Source organism: Lolium rigidum, chromosome 5, assembly GCF_022539505.1.
Source record: "Lolium rigidum isolate FL_2022 chromosome 5, APGP_CSIRO_Lrig_0.1, whole genome shotgun sequence".
Classification (NCBI taxonomy): Eukaryota; Viridiplantae; Streptophyta; class Magnoliopsida; order Poales; family Poaceae; genus Lolium; species Lolium rigidum.
In genome coordinates, this window is record NC_061512.1 from 257,245,511 (window position 1) to 257,265,467 (window position 19,957).

Here is a 19,957-nt window from a genome sequence, read left to right on the forward strand (position 1 = left end):
TGTGCTCTATGAATATTTCTGCTTCCGTCATTGGCTTTCCACTGTTCTCTGTCATGGTTTTGTGCTCTTTCAACCAAGGATCGGTCAAGTCAATGTGTTGTAGCGCTACTAAGTTGGCCCTGTCAAAGTCGGAAGTCCGACTGTCGGGGGGAAGACCCCGGGTAGGGAAAAAGACTGGGAGCAGCTGCCTCAAGGCCGGCTGGCCCACGACAAAGGCCGGCTGAGGAGCAGCCGGCTAGAGCCGTGGCCGGCTGCCTTCGGAGCCGGATGACTCAAAGTCTACGCTGGTCACGCCATGGCCGTCCGCGCTGTGGCGGGGCCGGCTTCTACGAGCCATATCCGGCTTGGTTTGTCTCTCCCCTGACCGGCTCGAAGCTGGTGAGCCTTGCAGGAGAAGGAACCGGAAGGGCGATCCGACTGCGGAAGTCCACGGTGATCTCATTGATACGTCTCCGACGTATCGATAATTTCTTATGTTCCATGCCATATTATTGATGATACCTACATGTTTTATGCACACTTTATGTCATATTCGTGCATTTTCTGGAACTAACCTATTAACAAGATGCCGAAGTGCCGATTGTTGTTTTCTGCTGTTTTTGGTTTCAGAAATCCTAGTAACGAAATATTCTCGGAATTGGACGAAATCAAGACCCAGGGTCCTATTTTGCCACGAGCCTTCCAGAAGACCGAAAGGGATACGAAGTGGGGCGACGAGGCGCCGCCACCATAGGGCCGCGCGGCCAAGGGGGTCCCGCGCCGCCCTATGGTGTGGGCCCCTCGTCAGCCCCCGACTCTGCCCTTCAGCCTACTTAAAGCCTCCGTCGCGAAACCCCTGATGCGAAAAACCACGATTAGGAAAACCTTCCAGAGACGCCGCCGCCGCCAATCCCATCTCGGGGGATTCTGGAGATCTCCTCCGGCACCCTGCCGGAGAGGGGATTCATCTCCCGGAGGACTCTACACCGCCATGGTCGCCTCCGGAGTGATGAGTGAGTAGTTCACCCCTGGACTATGGGTCCATAGCAGTAGCTAGATGGTTGTCTTCTCCTCATTGTGCTTCATTGTTGGATCTTGTGAGCTGCCTAACATGATCAAGATCATCTATCCGTAATACTCTATGTTGTGTTTGTCGGGATCCGATGGATAGAGAATACCATGTTATGTTAATTATCAAGTTATTGCATATGTGTTGTTTATGATCTTGCATGCTCTCCATTATTAGTAGAGGCTCTGGCCAAGTTTTTGCTCTTAACTCCAAGAGGGAGTATTTATGCTCGATAGTGGGTTCATGCCTGCATTGACACCTGGGACAGTGACAGAAAGTTCTAAGGTTGTGTTGTGTTGTTGCCACTAGGGATAAAACATTGATGCTATGTCCGAGGATGTATTTATTGATTACATTACGCACCATACTTAATGCAATTGTCTGTTGTTTAGCAACTTAATACCGGAGGGGTTCGGACGATAACCTCGAAGGTGGACTTTTTAGGCATAGATGCGGTTGGATGGCGGTCTATGTACTTTGTCGTAATGCCCAATTAAATCTCACCGTACTTATCATGACATGTATGTGCATTGTTATGCTCTCTCTATTTGTCAATTGCCCGACTGTAATTTGTTCACCCAACATGCTTTTATCTTATGGGAGAGACACCTCTAGTGAACTGTGGACCCCGGTCCATTCTTTAATACTGAAATACAAATCTGCCGCAATACTTGTTTCTACTGTTTTCTCCGCAAACAATCATCTTCCACACAATACGGTTAATCCTTTGTTACAACAAGCCGGTGAGATTGACAACCTCACTGTTTCGTTGGGGCAAAGTACTTTGGTTGTGTTGTGCAGGTTCCACGTTGGCGCCGGAATCTCTGGTGTTGCGCCGCACTACATCCCGCCGCCATCAACCTTCAACGTGCTTCTTGGCTCCTCCTGGTTCGATAAACCTTGGTTTCTTTCTGAGGGAAAACTTGCTGATGTGCGCATCATACCTTCCTCTTGGGGTTCCCAACGAACGTGTGAGTTACACGCCATCAAGCTCTTTTTCTGGCGCCGTTGCCGGGGAGATCAAGACACGCCTGCAAGGGGAGTCTCCACTTCTCAATCTCTTTACTTTGTTTTTGTCTTGCTTTATTTTATTTACTACTTTGTTTGCTGCATTATATCAAAACACAAAAAAATTAGTTGCTAGTTTTACTTTATTTACTCGTCTTGTTTGCTATATCAAAAACACAAAAAAATTAGTTTACTTGCATTTACTTTATCTAGTTTGCTTTATTTACTACTGCTAAAATGGCTACCCCTGAAAATACTAAGTTGTGTGACTTCACTAGCACAAATAATAATGATTTCCTATGCACACCTATTGCTCCACCTGCTACTACAGCGGAATTCTTTGAAATTAAACCTGCTTTACTTAATCTTGTTATGCGAGAGCAATTTTCTGGTGTTAGTTCTGATGATGCTGCTGCCCATCCCAATAATTTTGTTGAATTATGTGAAATGCAAAAGTATAAAGATGTAGATGGTGACATTATAAAATTAAAACTGTTTCCTTTCTCATTAAGAGGAAGAGCTAAAGATTGGTTGCTATCTCTGCCTAAGAATAGTATTGATTCATGGACTAAATGCAAGGATGCTTTTATTGGTAGATATTATCCCCCTGCTGAAATTATATCTTTGAGGAGTAGCATAATGAATTTTAAACAATTGGATAATGAACATGTTGCTCAAGCTTGGGAAAGAATGAAATCTTTGGTTAAAAATTGCCCAACCCATGGACTGACTACTTGGATGATCATCCAAACCTTCTATGCAGGACTAAATTTTTCTTCGCGGAATTTATTGGATTCAGCTGCTGGAGGTACCTTTATGTCCATCACTCTTGGTGAAGCAACAAAGCTCCTTGATAATATGATGGTTAATTACTCTGAATGGCACACGGAAAGAGCTCCACAAGGTAAGAAGGTAAATTCTGTTGAAGAATCCTCTTCCTTGAATGATAAGATTGATGCTATTATGTCTATGCTTGCGAATGATAGGACTAATGTTGATCCTAATAATGTTCCATTAGCTTCATTAGTTGCCCAAGAAGAACATGTTGATGTAAACTTCATTAAAAATAATAATTTCAACAACAATGCTTATCGGAACAATTCTAGTAATAACTATAGGCCATATCCTTATAATAATGGTAACGGTTATGCTAATTCTTATGGGAATTCTTACAACAATAATAGGAATACACCCCCTGGACTTGAAGCTATGCTTAAAGAATTTATTAGTACACAAACTGCCTTTAACAAATCTGTTGAGGAAAAGCTCAATAAAATTGATATTCTTGCTTCTAAGGTTGATAGTCTTGCCTCCGATGTTGATCTTTTGAAATCGAAAGTTATGCCTAATAGGGATATTGAAAATAAAATTGTTACTACAGCAAATGCCATCCAAGTTAGAATTAATGAGAATATAAGATTAATGGATGAACTCGCGTGCTAGGTGGGATAGAGAAGAAAATGAAAAACTAGCTAAAGAGAAAAATGTAGCTAAAGTTTGGACTATTACCACCACTAGCAATGCTAATGATTCACATGTTGCTGCACCTCCTACTATTAATGGTAAAATAATTGGTGTTGGCAATGTTTCTACTCCTAGTGCAAAGCGCGCAAAATTACTCGAAACTGCTAAAACTGCTGAAACCGCTCGTGATAAAACTGCTGAAATTTTTTCCAACCTTGGGGATGATAATCCCATTGCTTTAGATTGTAATGATTTATATTTTGATGATTGCCACATCTCTGAAGTTATAAAGTTCTTACAAAAACTTGCTAAGCATCCCAATGCTAGCGCTGTAAACTTGGCTTTCACAAAACATATTACAAATGCTCTCATAAAAGCTAGAGAAGAGAAACTAAAACTTGAAACTTCTATTCCTAGAAAGCTAGAGGATGGTTGGGAGCCCATCATTAAAATGAGAGTAAAAGATTTTGATTGTAATTCTTTATGTGATCTTGGTGCAAGTATTTCTGTTATGCCTGAGAAAGTCTATGATATGCTTGACTTGCCACCATTGAAGAATTGTTATTTGGATGTTAATCTCGCTGATAATGCTAAAAAGAAACCTTTGGGGAGAGTTGATAATGTTCATATTATGGTTAACAATAACCTTGTCCCCGTTGATTTTGTTGTCTTGGATATTGAATGCAATGCATCTTGCCCCATTATATTGGGAAGACCTTTTCTTCGAACCGTTGGTGCTACTATTGATATGAAGGAAGGTAATATTAAATATCAATTTCCTCTCAAGAAAGGTATGGAACACTTTCCTAGAAAGAGAATGAAGTTACCTTATGATTCTATTATTAGAACAAATTATGATGTTGATGCTTCATCTCTTGATGTCACTTGAGTCACACTTTCTGCGCCTAGCTGAAAGGCGTTAAAGAAAAGCGCTTATGGGAGACAACCCATGTTTTTACTACAGTATTTTTGTTTTATATTTGAGTCTTGGAAGTTGTTTACTACTGTAGCAACCTCTCCTTATCTTAGTTTTGAGTTTTGTTGTGCCAAGTAAAGTCTTTGATAGAAAAGTAAGTACTAGATTTGGATTACTGTGCAGTTCCAGATTTCTTTGCTGTCACGAATCTGGGTCTACCTCCCTGTACGTAGCTCAGAAAATTAAGCCAATTTACGTGCATGATCCTCAGATATTTACGCAACTTTCATTCAATTTGGGCATTTTCATTTGATCAAGTCTGGTGGCCTAATAAAATCCATCTTTACGGACTGTTCTGTTTTGACAGATTCTGCCTTTTATTTTGCATTGCCTCTTTTGCTATGTTGGATGAATTTCTTTGATCCATTAATGTCCAGTAGCTTTATGCAATGTCCAGAAGTGTTAAGAATGATTGTGTCACGTCTGAACATGTTAATTTTTATTGTGCACTAACCCTCTAATGAGTTGTTTCGAGTTTGGTGTGGAGGAAGTTTTCAAGGATCAAGAGAGGAGTATGATGCAATATGATCAAGGAGAGTGAAAGCTCTAAGCTTGGGGATGCCCCGGTGGTTCACCCCTGCATATTCTAAGAAGACTCAAGCGTCTAAGCTTGGGGATGCCCAAGGCATCCCCTTCTTCATCGACAACATTATCAGGTTCCTCCCCTTAAACTATATTTTTATTCCGTCACATCTTATGCACTTTGCTTGGAGCGTCGGTTTGTTTTTGTTTTTTATTTTGTTTGAATAAAATGGATCCTAGCATTCACTTTGTGGGAGAGAGACACGCTCCGCTGTAGCATATGGACAAGTATGTCCTTAGGCTCTACTCATAGTATTCATGGCGAAGTTTCTTCTTCGTTAAATTGTTATATGGTTGGAATTGGAAAATACTACATGTAGTAACTCTAAAATGTCTTGGATAATTTGATACTTGGAAATTGTTGTGCTCATGTTTAAGCTCTTGCATCATATACTTTGCACCCATTAATGAAGAAACACTTAGAGTTTGCTAATTTGGTTTGCATATTTGGTTTCTCTAGAGTCTAGATAATATCTAGTATTGAGTTTTGAACAACAAGGAAGACGGTGTAGAGTCTTATAATGTTTACAATATTTCTTTTATGTGAGTTTTGCTGCACCGTTCATCCTTGTGTTTGTTTCAAATAACCTTGCTAGCCTAAACCTTGTATCGAGAGGGAATACTTCTCATGCATCCAAAATCCTTGAGCCAACCACTATGCCATTTGTGTCCACTATACCTACCTACTACATGGTATTTATCCGCCATTCCAAAGTAAATTGCTTGAAGTGCTACCTTTAAAATTCCATCATTCACCTTTGCAATATATAGCTCATGGGACAAATAGCTTAAAAACTATTGTGGTATTGAATATGTACTTATGCACTTTATCTCTTATTAAGTTGCTTGTTGTGCGATAACCATGCTTCTGGGGACGCCATCAACTATTCTTTGTTGAATATCATGGGTGAGTTGCTATGCATGTCCGTCTTGTCTGAAGTAAGAGAGATCTACCACCTTAATGGTTGGAGCATGCATATTGTTAGAGAAGAACATTGGGCCGCTAACTAAAGCCATGAATCATGGTGGAAGTTTCAGTTTTGGACATATATCCTCAATCTCATATGAGAATAATAATTGTTGCCACATGCTTATGCATTAAAGAGGAGTCCATTATCTGTTGTCCATGTTGTCCCGGTATGGATGTCTAAGTTGAGAATAATCAAAAGCGAGAAATCCAAAATGCGAGCTTTCTCCTTAGACCTTTGTACAGGAGACATGGAGGTACCCCATTGTGACACTTGGTTAAAACATGTGCATTGCAAAGATCCGGTAGTCCAAGCTAATTAGGACAAGGTGCTGGCACTATTAGTATACTATGCATGAGGCTTGCAACTTGTAAGATATAATTTACATAACTCGAATACTTTATTACTACCGTTGACAAAATTGTTTCATGTTTTCAAAATAAAAGCTCTAGCACAAATATAGCAATCGATGCTTTCCTCTTTGAAGGACCATTCTTTTTACTTTTATGTTGAGTCAGTTCACCTATCTCTCTCCACCTCAAGAAGCAAACACTTGTGTGAACTGTGCATTGATTCTTACATACTTGCATATTGTACTTGTTATATTGCTCTATGTTGACAATTATCCATGAGATATACATGTTACAAGTTGAAAGCAACCGCTGAAACTTAATCTTCCTTTGTGTTGCTTCAATACCTTTACTTTGATTTATTGCTTTATGAGTTAACTCTTATGCAAGACTTATTGATGCTTGTCTTGAAGTACTATTCATGAAAAGTCTTTGCTTTATGATTCACTTGTTTACTCATGACATTACCATTGTTTTGATCGCTGCATTCATTACATATGTTTACAAATAGTATGATCAAGGTTATGATGGCATGTCACTTCAGAAATTATCTTTGTTATCGTTTTACCCGCTCGGGACGAGCAGAACTAAGCTTGGGGATGCTTGATACGTCTCCGACGTATCGATAATTTCTTATGTTCCATGCCATATTATTGATGATACCTACATGTTTTATGCACACTTTATGTCATATTCGTGCATTTTCTGGAACTAACCTATTAACAAGATGCCGAAGTGCCAGTTGCTATTTTCTGCTGTTTTTGGTTTCAGAAATCCTAGTAACGAAATATTCTTGGAATTGGACGAAATCAAGACCCAGGGTCCTATTTTGCCACGAGCCTTCCAGAAGACCGAAAGGGATACGAAGTGGGGCGACGAGGCGCCGCCACCATAGGGCCGTGCGGCCAAGGGGGGGCACGCGCCGCCCTATGGTGTGGGCCCCTCGTCAGCCCCCCGACTCTGCACTTCCGCCTACTTAAAGCCTCCGTCGCGAAACCCCTGATGCGAAAAACCACGATTAGGAAAACCTTCCAGAGACGCCGCCGCCGCCAATCCCATCTCGGGGGATTCTGGAGATCTCCTCCGGCACCCTGCCGGAGAGGGGATTCATCTCCCGGAGGACTCTACACCGCCATGGTCGCCTCCGGAGTGATGAGTGAGTAGTTCACCCCTGGACTATGGGTCCATAGCAGTAGCTAGATGGTTGTCTTCTCCTCATTGTGCTTCATTGTTGGATCTTGTGAGCTGCCTAACATGATCAAGATCATCTATCTGTAATACTCTATGTTGTGTTTGTCGGGATCCGATGGATAGAGAATACCATGTTATGTTAATTATCAAGTTATTGCATATGTGTTGTTTATGATCTTGCATGCTCTCCGTTATCAGTAGAGGCTCTGGCCAAGTTTTTGCTCTTAACTCCAAGAGGGAGTATTTATGCTCGATAGTGGGTTCATGCCCGCATTGACACCGGGACAAGTGACGAGAAAGTTCTAAGGTTGTGTTGTGTCTGTTGCCACTAGGGATAAAACATTGATGCTATGTCCGAGGATGTAGTTATTGATTACATTACGCACCATACTTAATGTAATTGTCTCGTTGTTTAGCAACTTAATACTGGAGGGGTTCGGACGATAACCTCGAAGGTGGACTTTTTAGGCATAGATGCAGTTGGATGGCGGTCTATGTACTTTGTCGTAATGCCCAATTAAATCTCACTGTACTTATCATGACATGTATGTGCATTGTTATGCTCTCTCTATTTGTCAATTGCCCGACTGTAATTTGTTCACCCAACATGCTTTTATCTTATGGGAGAGACACCTCTAGTGAATTGTGGACCCCGGTCCATTCTTTAATTCTGAAATACAAATCTGCTGCAATACTTGTTTCTACTGTTTTCTCTCGCAAACAATCATCTTCCACACAATACGGTTAATCCTTTGTTACAGCAAGCCGGTGAGATTGACAACCTCACTCGTTTCGTTGGGGCAAAGTACTTTGGTTGTGTTGTGCAGGTTCCACGTTGGCGCCGGAATCTCTGGTGTTGCGCCGCACTACATCCCGCCGCCATCAACCTTCAACGTGCTTCTTGGCTCCTCCTGGTTCGATAAACCTTGGTTTCTTTCTGAGGGAAAACTTGCTGCTGTGCGCATCATACCTTCCTCTTGGGGTTCCACGAACGTGTGAGTTACACGCCATCACTCATCTCCCGTAAAGTAAGGGGCATTGTGGAGCAATAGTGCCCCCGACGGACAGGCCATCATGGCTCACGCTGCACCGTACTGCTACAGGCTACCAATGGCGACGGAGACACCTCTCCCACGACGCCTGGCACATCCTGTCGCCGCTGACTTCGGCAACAGGATGGGACGGGCCTCAACGCCTCAACGGTTGCTGATGACAGCGCCTCGGGAAGGAGCATGAAAGCCGGAGCCAGCGGTGCCGACCACTATGTCATAGGGACTTCTTTGTAAACTGCCAGCGCCTATATAAGCTGTGCCACCCCTCTCGTGCGAGGGGACGATCGATCCTTTGCCATTTCTAGTCTTAGAGCTACTCTGGGGGAGAGACCTTCGTCTACCTTAGCCTCCCCGAGCAGCCGGATACAGTTGGGTACGTCGCTGTGTCGCTCGTGCCCATACCCGCATCCGGATACTGTAACGGCCCAGGGTAGTACCCCTAATAGAAATGTTGTTCTTTTCTTTTGTGCACCATCATGCATCATGCATCATCACATCCATGTTTTTAATAAATAAAATTATTTTATAAAACCTAGTATTTTATTTTTCTCTCTCATATGGTTCTATATAAAACCTCTCCTTATCTTTTTCTTTAAATAAAAACCCTAAACCTAAATCCCGGGCCTCCATCTGTTTTTTTCTGGCCTGTATCCTCTCCTCCCAGACCTTCTCCTTCTGGCCCAGTTCTCTAACCGGCGGCCCATCTTCTGTAGCCCAAGTCCAGCCGATCCTTTTTCTTAATGATGTGGTACGCTCGTTTGTCCTCTTCTCCCACGAGAGGAGCGTGAGCCATGGTCCTCAACCACCATGTCTGTATCCATCTCCCCTCCCGGTGTGAGCTCCACTTTCACCAGATGAACCTCCCCTTCCTTTGCTTTTTCAGGAGCGAGCTGCAGCCCCACGCGACCAGCACCCCCTTTTTTCCCCTCGCACACGTCTCTCCTTCATTTCCCTTTTCTTCTGCTCCAGGGAAACGACCAACACAGAAAACCCCACGAGAGATGCCTGTGAGCTACCCTCACCTTCCCCTCCATGGCGCCGCCGCTCCCGGCCGCCCCTCTCCGAGCTGAGGCCATCTGCAGAACTGCCTCGTCGTCCTCTCCATCCTCCCCAAAGGAATCGAGTTGGATAATTGGATAAGTTGCATCGCATCAAAATTGCCATGTCATGCATATCATCTTGATCAGGCTGGATCTTCTTTATTCGTAGTAGTAAGACTTGCATACGTTGTGTGTGTTCCAGCATTTGCTTCTTCCCAGATAGGATCACGAAGTGGTGTTGTGAGATACGACAAGTTCTTCTGCAGCTTTTCACAGGCGAGCCCTCCCTCTTCACCTATTTTATATTTTGCTCTCCCTCGCAGTGCTATACATAGGTTGCGCTTCTTTATGGAGTCACGTGTCCTATTCCACTTGTTACCATAATAATCCTATATGCATCATTCCTTACCTACAGCCGTTGCTTGATGTTTGAGCCTTGCGATTCGTAGGCGTGTTTAGGCTCTGTTGTTTATCTCGATCTGTTATCGGGATATGTTGGGTTGTTGGGAGGTTATCACATGCTATATCAGTTGTTGGAGATACACATGTTTTACTTACTTATTAACAACTAAAATTGTAAGCAGAGGCATCTGTGAGCCCCTTTGCGAAAGCATCGGAACATTGACTCGCTAATGTCCCCTAGGACCCAAGTTCTTGTTATCTGTTCCGAAACTGAGCGCTCTACCCATGCGTGGGGATTCACTGGGACCCCCCCTCACCCATTACCTTTTCTCAAGTTAGTTGAAAAGGGGGCCACAACCTTGGTTTTATTTGGCGCATGCATGTTTATATACTGTTGCCTTCGGGTGTTTACTTCATGTTGCCTTCGGGTGTTTATATTCTGTACTGTACTGCATAATTGCTACACGACTTATCTAGTGCTTGGTCGTTAGTGCCCGCCTAGATGCCTACGCAACTTCTGGGTCCGTCTCGGAGTACGGCCGAACTTCGTCACGGGTAGCTTAGTTGGGTGGCCCCCCTAGACTTTCTTGTTGAACTGGGAACGGTCTTGTTGTGAGACATCCACCTGTCGTAAGTGGGTCGAGCATGCATATGGTTACATTTGGGCAACCCTGCAGGGTGTACATCTTATCGATAAGTCGTGTCCGCCTTTATGGACGACTTGGAATTGTATAGCTTGATCATAGAACAACTTACACCTTATACTTGTTGTTAATAATCTGATAATAACTTGCGTAGTAATATAGCATTACTACAACCGATACCTAATAAACTTGTCCACCGTCGAGTGCCTTTTACATTGCCTCTTCGCTTTGTTGAAGGGGATATGTGTAATCGGCTGGGTTATGTTTGTGTAGTATTTTACCTGTTACCTTATGCGCTCTCTTATCTTCTCTGATTAGACGGAAGTTGTAGCGTGTCTCTATTGGTTATAGTTTTGCTGCCGCTAAACCTACCATATAACCCCAGGCGATATATATATATATATATATATATATATATATATATATATATATATATATATATATGGATAAATACTTCCTACCCATGGGTGTAGTTACACCCATATCTAATATACTACGATACGGAAGTATGTACGATACTTTATCGGTTTGAGTATGTTCATACACTATATCTAAGATATTCTAAACCAAGTTTGGTGAAAAATGCAAGTGAGCATGTAGTTTGCACTATATAGCCAAAATATATGCATACGTATACGTAAAAAATAAGTCTACGTAAAAAAATGTACATACTACCTACAAAATATTATATATACTACCAAAGTAGTCTTATATACTTCATACTACATGTACATACTCCCCGGTATGATAGATACTCTCTAGATCATGAGAAACACATGTGGGTGTAACTACACCCGGGTGTAGTATGAATATGTCATATATATATATATATATATATATATATATATATACTCGCCCGGCGAGCATAGCCATTTCTAATCTCGCTAAGTACGTGCCGGAGTTCGTTCCTTGGTACTTACTCTCGCATTTTCCCTTTCTCTTTTGCTTCCTCCCTTTTGTCGACAACCGATGGCCCGACTTCGACAGGTACAAGATGACGATGTTAGCAAGGTTACCCTTCCGGCTTGGCCTGGGCAGGGTTATGGACGCCACTGGTTATCTTCGGGACTCTTAGTCCAATTTGTATCTTGTCCGTACTTGGACGTATTCGACCTTCTGTATGATTTGGATCTTTGTATTGTGTATTTGTATCTTGACTCGTTGGAGTCGTTGTTGTAATATATGTACCTTGTGGGCTCTATTGTAATCATGTTGTAATGTTACCGCTCGTGTTAATTCCTCTGGCATCACGTGTGTGATTCGTCGCGCACGTCGTGTCGGAGGGCGTCTCTGAATCGATATCGTGCGGATTTTGGCGGGATCGCTGGAATCCTCATGGTACCGGTTCCAGGGCGTCACAAGTTGGTATCAGAGCTCAGGTCGACGGTACCCCACTGGTCCAGCCTCTAGGATAATCTTGCCAACGGACGTTGTTGTGTCTAGTGTCAAAACTATTTTCTTAAATTCGTTGGATAGATCTGATTAGCTCTATTTTTCTCCTTATATATATTCTTTCTCCTCTTACCTTTGCGAGTTTTGAATCTTCTCTCTCATATCTGCTTCTCCGAGTCTTAGGTTCAGACGTGGGTTGGACGATCTTTGCCCCATCCTAATAGGTTCGATCTTCGGATGATCCGACAGAAGCACATCATCAACAGCGGAAGAACGACTTCTTGTTGGTGGTGTTGACCGTTCTACATGGAGCAAGACTTCTTGTTAGTGGTGTCGAGGAGATCGACACGTCGCCAGAAGATCCGATAGTTCACCTCTCTTCCCCCGTACCTGGACGTGGGATCTCGGGGCGCGATCCCTTGTTAGTGGTGTCGATTGTAACGGCCCAGGGTAGTACCCCTAATAGAATTGTTGTTCTTTTCTTTTGTGCACCATCATGCATCATGCATCATGCATCATCACATCCATGTTTTTAATAAATAAAATTATTTTATAAAACCTAGTATTTTATTTTTCTCTCTCATATGGTTCTATATAAAACCTCTCCTTATCTTTTTCTTTAAATAAAAACCCTAAACCTAAATCCCGGGCCTCCATCTTTTTTTTTCTGGCCTGTATCCTCTCCTCCCAGACCTTCTCCTTCTGGCCCAGTTCTCTAACCGGCGGCCCATCTTCTGTAGCCCAAGTCCCAGCCGAGCCTTTTTTCTTAATGATGTGGTACGCTCGTTTGTCCTCTTCTCCCATGAGAGGAGCGTGAGCCATGGTCCTCAACCACCATGTCTGTATCCATCTCCCCTCCCGGTGTGAGCTCCACTTTCACCAGATGAACCTCCCCTTCCTCTGCTTTTTCTGGAGCGAGCTGCAGCCCCACGCGACCAGCACCCCCTTTTTTTCCCCTCACTCACGTCTCTCCTTCCTTTCCATTTTCTTCTGCTCCAGGGAAACGACCAACACAGAAAACCCCACGAGAGATGCATGTGAGCTACCCTCACCTTCCCCTCCATGGCGCCGCCGCTCCCGGCCGCCCCTCTCCGAGCTGAGGCCATCTCCAGAACCGCCTCGTCGTCCTCTCCATCCTCCCCAAAGGAATCAAGCTGGGGCGCACAGAGCCTTCTCCACCATCGCCGTTTCTCCACCATGGTTGCGGTGCTCCGGCGAAAGTTTCGGCCGCGTCCCGTCTCCTCCGCCCATTTTGAGACCTCCTCCACGTTCCTGGTAACCTTGCGCATCCCCTGGACCCCTCCTTCTCCCTCCTCCCTTCCTGGTTTGTCCCGCCAACGGTGACGGCCGTTTCTCCCCGCAGGTGCTCGTCGCCGGTGCATCTCCGGTACATCCCCGACGCCAAGACCACCACTAGCAGAATCACCGTGAACCCGCGCGTCGAATGCGCCATCTCGCTCTTCCCGACTCGCCTTAAATCGTCGAATTCGTGGTCGATTGGATCTCAGACCGCCATGGCCGACCTGCCTAAGCTTCGCTTCATCTGCTTCAAAGGGAGACGCGCCCAGTTCCGTACAACAATCGATCAATAGCGCAGTGGTAACCCCGCGTTTGCCTATCCAACAGATCCTGGGATCAAATCCCCACTTTGGCTAATTTAAGCCATCATTTGTGATCTCTGTTTCCTTGATCCAGATCCGACGCTTGATGGGCCTTGGCCCAGATCTTCACGCCGCGGGCCGTTGCTCCGCGCGCCCAGCTTCTATCCGCTACCGCTTCCGCCAGGTAGCATGCCACCCCTCAGATGCGGCCCAACACCTTTCTCTGTCTTTGCTGAAATTCCAGAAATGCATAAAACTTTGGATAATTAATAATTTTTAATCTGTAACTCGAAATAAAAAGTCTTATATATGAAAATTGATCAGAAAAATATGCTGAACATGAATATGCCATCCATTCATCTGTTTGCATCTCGCATCATGTCGAGACGTGATAGTTATGCATGTTCACCTCACATAATATGCGGAGTATTTCGGACACCGACTAGGGTTTTCCCTACTCCGTTTAATATTGAAGTAGCTCAACCTTGCCATGCTATTGCCATGCTAATCCACCCTTAAATTTGCCGGTAGAAATGCAACTCCAAACCTAATTTGTTGCCCGGGGTTCCGACTCCGATTAATTGGATAAGTTGCATCGCATCAAAATTGCCATGTCCTGCATATCATCTTGATCAGGCTGGATCTTCTTTATTCGTAGTCGTAAGACTTGCATACGTTGTGTGTGTTCCAGCATTTGCTTCTTCCCGGATAGGATCACGAAGTGGTGTTGTGAGATACGACAAGTTCTTCTGCAGCTTTTCACAGGCGAGCCCTCCCTCTTCACCTATTTTATACTAGTAAGCGTGCACGTGCAACACACGTTTATACATGCTCAACAACAACTTATGTAATATTTTTCTCAAATGTGCGACATTCAACATCTCTTCCTATTTGACAATGTTGAGACCAGAATGCGTAATACAATCTCTTAGGTTCCTCTAATCCCCGCAAACTGGACATAGATATCAGCACCAATTGCCACCACCAAATTTCTTTGTCAGGCACCGACATCATTGTCACTTCACAGGAACCATCACCACAAGATTACTATGTTGAGTCCCTCTCCCATAGTAATTTTGGGATGACCATATATCCTTTTTAGAAACTATGCGATCACATATCATGGTAACACCTAGAGTGCATCTGGCAGCGAAGTGTTTAAAAAAACTTTAAAAATACCGGGCTATCAAACGCTGCCTTGGTTTTAGAAAAACTTCATTCAACCACCTCAAAAAGTAAACGATAAATTATAATGAAATTTAAATACAATAATCGGTATTATTCCTCCAACTAATCACTTTGTTAGGAAAAGTCATGTTGACAAGCATATTGTGCCAAAAAAATGTTGAATTTTTGTATCATAATAATATGACTCTTTAACCAACATAGATAGGTAAAATATATAGAACAAAAGAACTAAATATTGACACTACAAGGCAAATTTTGTAACAAAAAGATTAATTTCTAGATAAAATCATTTTGACAACCCAAGCATTTCTCAATTTTCTCCTGCATCCTTGGTGATGTTCCCCTCCACAGCACCAACGGGAATACTACCAAGAGGAGCTTATACTAACATCCACCTGCACAAAACATCCATTAGATTCAGTAGAACATTATTGTAAGCACGCACCAGAAGATGTACCCTTAAATATTTAAAAATCCACAAAACACAGAAATGTATATTATACTCAGTAATACATATTTTGAATTTTAAAATCATGAATGTTTATGTTTGCCCTACCGAGACATCTTGTTGCCCTACTGCTCTTCCTTTCCCTTTCCTGATCCGTTTACAACTGACAAACATCTTACTTGTCAGTATAAGCTTCGTGCATGCTGTAGCCAAGACTTACGCTATTGCTTGTACTGATGTGCTTTCAAGGATCACAAACTCTTCCTTTTATCAATTTGTTTCAGTTTCTACTACAATGCCTTAACTTAGTAACATAAAGCCAACCAAAAATAAACATTTGGATACCTTCTAGTGTAAGTAGCTCTGTAGTTTGGACATTGAATAGCTTCATTTCTCACAAAAAAAGTGCACCAAAAATGTATCTCATAGCTTATCCCCACAAAGGATAAATTTCCGTGGTTCCTATTTAAGTGTATAAAGCCCCAAAACAGACCTCACAAATCTAAGGATGGATACAATTGAATTCTTACCAGCATATTGAAGACTGCAAAGATAAAAATAAAATGGAAAAGATCATCATTATTCATTAAGTACCTAAGATTTATAAGCTTAAGTATTTACATAAAACAAGGTAAGCCAGGATAAAAAAGAAATAAAGAAATCATGACCATGAAAAAAAATTAATATAGTATCAGTATCCATAAAAAAAAAGCCAATTTGATGCTATTAGTCACTTATTCAGATAACATGGGTACTGAGAAGAAAAGCTATAGATATTTCTAAAATTATGCTGGGAAATATTCTGGGCCTCACAAATTAGATGCTCATAATTTTTGTTAAGTAATTATCCAATGCATATGTACCCTCAAGTGGGCGAGGGTTGCACATTATTCTGCATATGGAAATCTGAAATAGTGACATAGGCCAGTGAATTTTGGCAGCTTAAAGAACCTCACCATTATTTGCTGGCCACGGCTCAAAAACTTGCCCAGCTGGTTCCGCTGCTCAATGCCACCTTGCCTGCTGCAGAGGTGTTGCCTGCTCCGCTGCAGCCATACAGGAAAAAAATGAGAATGGTTTGAAATAAGAAAAGAGGAAGTTTTAATATTAGTTTAATGGTGGAATACGAAGAACATACAAGAGAGTTGCATCAATGAGTACCTTGCCGCCTTGATCACTTGATTCTAGGAATATTACCCTCAAAACTCATGTGCCAAAGACATCCACGGTGTATAGCAGGCCTGCTAGCAGTTCGAGAATCAATTATGGAGAAGGATGAAGCATAACAGAAAGCCTGAAGCAAGTGGTGGAAAGCAATTTCAAAACTTAGGTGTAATGTTTATGACCTTACTTGCGTTGTTTGAGCTTTCTCACTTTTGCAAATTTCTGGTCAGGTGCTTTATTATATCTAGTTAAATTTGTTCTTCACGTGCAACTTTTCGCTTCTTAATATTGTTTAAAGAAGTTTCTTTATGCAGTTGTACACACAGGAATACATCCACAAAATCTTTGTCAAGCATAAAAGTATGGAAAGTATCAGCAATAGGGACCAACCTTGAAATTTTCGATAAACTTCAGAACATGTCCATCATCTTTCCGATACTCGCGTCCTGCTAGCATAAGATGATTGGACCTCTTGCGTTCTATACAGAAAAGGCCACAAGTTATGATGTACAGTTCATAAAACAAATGATATGAAAAACTATATGCATGTCAATGATTTGACCTCTCAGATACAAATAATCCAATTTAACAGAAGTTGACTCCCTTACTGCTGCAACCAAGCACTGATACTCATACTCTTTTTCCTATAAAACAATTGACAAATCCCTGATTAAACAATTTATGATTGGCTTGTTTAAACATTTCATAAAGCTCTGATTAAAAACAATCACCAACCAGGTGAAGATTTACTATCATTCACTACTGCTGCTAATATGCATACTGCAAACTCTGATAATTGTTTTTTCTGTTGCTCCTCAGCCCACCTACAACTCACTTCCAATCAGTAGACAATTGTAACGATGATCAGGAGAACTCTATTTCCAACACCATGTCCACCATTGTTAACCGCTGAGGTGCCTGACAGCAATCTGATCTACCAATGTTTGATAACAAATCAGTGACATAAGCATAAGTAAGCAAATCAGCATCTGGCTAGACAGTTTTTGTTAATATAAGATTCTCCATTCTAGAATAAATGTCAATTTCTCTGGGAAGTTTATGAGATATGTCATGTACATATTCAGCCTCCTAAACAGTTCGCATAATCTGCAGCTATAACAATAATCATGCAAAAACAAACTGACTGGTATACCGGCTGCTATTTCTATGTCTACTAAATAGTAGCACACACGCATGTACATTGAGAATCGATGGCAGGAAGAAGTCAGTTGAAATTCACCCTTTTCCAAAGCTTTCCCCTGCATAATTGTTAGATAAAACAGAAGGAAGAAATACATGTTAATTGAGAATCGAAGATAACGTAAGTAAAATCGTAGCCTTTGGTGGTCCAGAATTTGACAATAATACCTGGATTTTGACAACATGAAATACATGCATGTACATCAATATATTGGAACTTGACGGGGAGCAATTTCGCGGTGCTGACGTCCAATAACCAGGACTATGGGATCGCGGCATCTGTCTTGCACTCCTGCTGGCCGCAGGATTGAAGGGGAGAGAAGGTCAGCGAGTCTGCCGCTGACGAGATCACGCCGGCTGTCCTACTGGCCGCCCGAGTGAAGCGTACGGAAGGTCTGACCCCCGGGGAAAACATGGATCCCTGCTGCCTGGTCGTATTGGACCGGACGATGGCCGGCGGGTCGGCGTGTGGGCGTGCGACGGCTGACCTGGTGACTGGATGCGGCGACGGCGGGGTTCGGACGTGCGATGGGGACGGCGGCGGCGACGGCGGCGCTCGGACGTGCGATGGGGACGGCGGTGACGGCGGCGCTCGGACGTGTGGTGTTCGGTTCTCTGGTGGGCGATGCAATTGGGGAAAATATGGGAAGATCGATTAGCGATCGTGGGGCTCTCAAATTAGCACTGGGTGGGTGTTGTCCGCCCGTCAAACACGGAGAATGTATGGAGCGTTGGATACGTCAATTGTATGGCTGAGATTGCTTGGATCAGACCCTCTGGATCTTTTAATAGTAGTGGTGATTTTGCTCTTCCTCGCACTGCTATACATAGGTTGCGCTTCTTTATTGAGTCACGTGTCCTATTCCACTTGTTACCATAATAATCCTATATGCATCATTCCTTACCTATAGCCGTTGCTTGATGTTTGAGCCTTGCGAATCGTAGGCATGTTTAGGCTCTGTTGTTTATCACGATCTGTTATCGGGATATGTTGGGTTATTGGGAGGTTATCACATGCTATATCAGTTGTTGGAGATACACATGTTTTACTTACTTATTAACAACTAAAATTGTAAGCAGAGGCATCTGTGAGCCCCTTTGCGAAAGCATCGGAACTTTGACTCTCTAATGTCCCCTAGGACCCGAGTTCTTGTTATCTGTTCCGAGACTGAGCGCTCTACCCATGCGTGGGGATTCACTGGGACCCCCCTCACCCATTACCTTTTCTCAAGTTAGTTGAAAAGGGGGCCACAACCTTGGTTTTATTTGGCGCATGCATGTTTATATACTGTTGCCTTCGGGTGTTTATATTCTGTACTGTACTGCATAATTGCTAGACGACTTATCTAGTGCTTGGTCGTTACTGCCCGCCTAGACGCCTACGCAACCTCTAGGTCCGTCTCGGAGTACGGCCGAACTTCGTCACGGGTAGCTTAGTTGGGTGGCCCCCCTAGACTTTCTTGTTGAACTGGGAACGGTCTTGTTGTGAGACATCCACCTGTCGTAAGTGGGTCGAGCATGCGTATGGTTACATTTGGGCAACCCTGCAGGGTGTACATCTTATCGATAAGCCGTGTCCTCTAGTGTGTTCTCGTGTGTCTCATTATGTTCCATGGATGACGAGACACCGATCATGGAGAAGATGTACATGGTGCATGAAGATGATCATATCACACCATGCTTGATTGAAGATGAACATGGAGGTCACATCGAGCCTACCTCTTCCACAACACCTACCTCATATGAGCGGGACTACAAAGGTACCTATATGGGTGTTGATGATGCCATGATCCCATTAGTGGACATGATGATTTGTGAGTGCTTGCATGAGTTGGATGATCCTATTGCTATGTCATATGCTTCTTTCACTTTCCCTTGTGATACTTGTGATACCACTATTGTTGATCATGTGGAATTAGTTGCTTGTGACAATTTGACCATGCCATGCTATGATACAAACTTGAACATGTTTTGTGCTACATGCTTGCAATATTCTCCCATTAATGCAACCAAAATATTGAACACTTGCTCTTTCCAATGCTTGGTTTGCAATGATGTTAATATGCTTGTGAATGAGATTGCCCACATAGCTCTCTCACATTTTGGAGACTTTGCATATATCCATGTTGAGCATGTTCCCATGTTTACTCCGCATATTCACCACATCTACTATGGTAAATTGCCTAATGCTAATGGTGATGTGCAAAAGAAATGGACCATCATGATGGATGATGTGTTC

General features: G+C 42.9%; 1 long non-coding RNA gene across 9 annotated transcripts; it reads right to left on the reverse strand.

The window, feature by feature from the left end:
• Positions 1-15,104: 15,104 nt before the first annotated feature.
• LOC124655345 lies at positions 15,105-18,207 on the reverse strand. Of its 9 annotated transcripts, none has more exons than XR_006988641.1 (5): positions 17,081-18,207; positions 16,909-16,997; positions 16,516-16,595; positions 16,311-16,400; positions 15,105-15,301 (listed from the first exon to the last, which is right to left on the reverse strand). It is a non-coding gene; the product is annotated as an uncharacterized LOC124655345 (long non-coding RNA). The 9 variants fall into 9 exon arrangements; XR_006988643.1 differs by lacking the exon at positions 15,105-15,301 and having other exon boundaries at positions 15,463-16,400; positions 17,081-17,777; positions 17,887-18,207; XR_006988647.1 differs by lacking the exon at positions 15,105-15,301 and having other exon boundaries at positions 15,463-16,400; positions 17,081-17,452; positions 17,719-18,207.
• Positions 18,208-19,957: the final 1,750 nt, after the last annotated feature.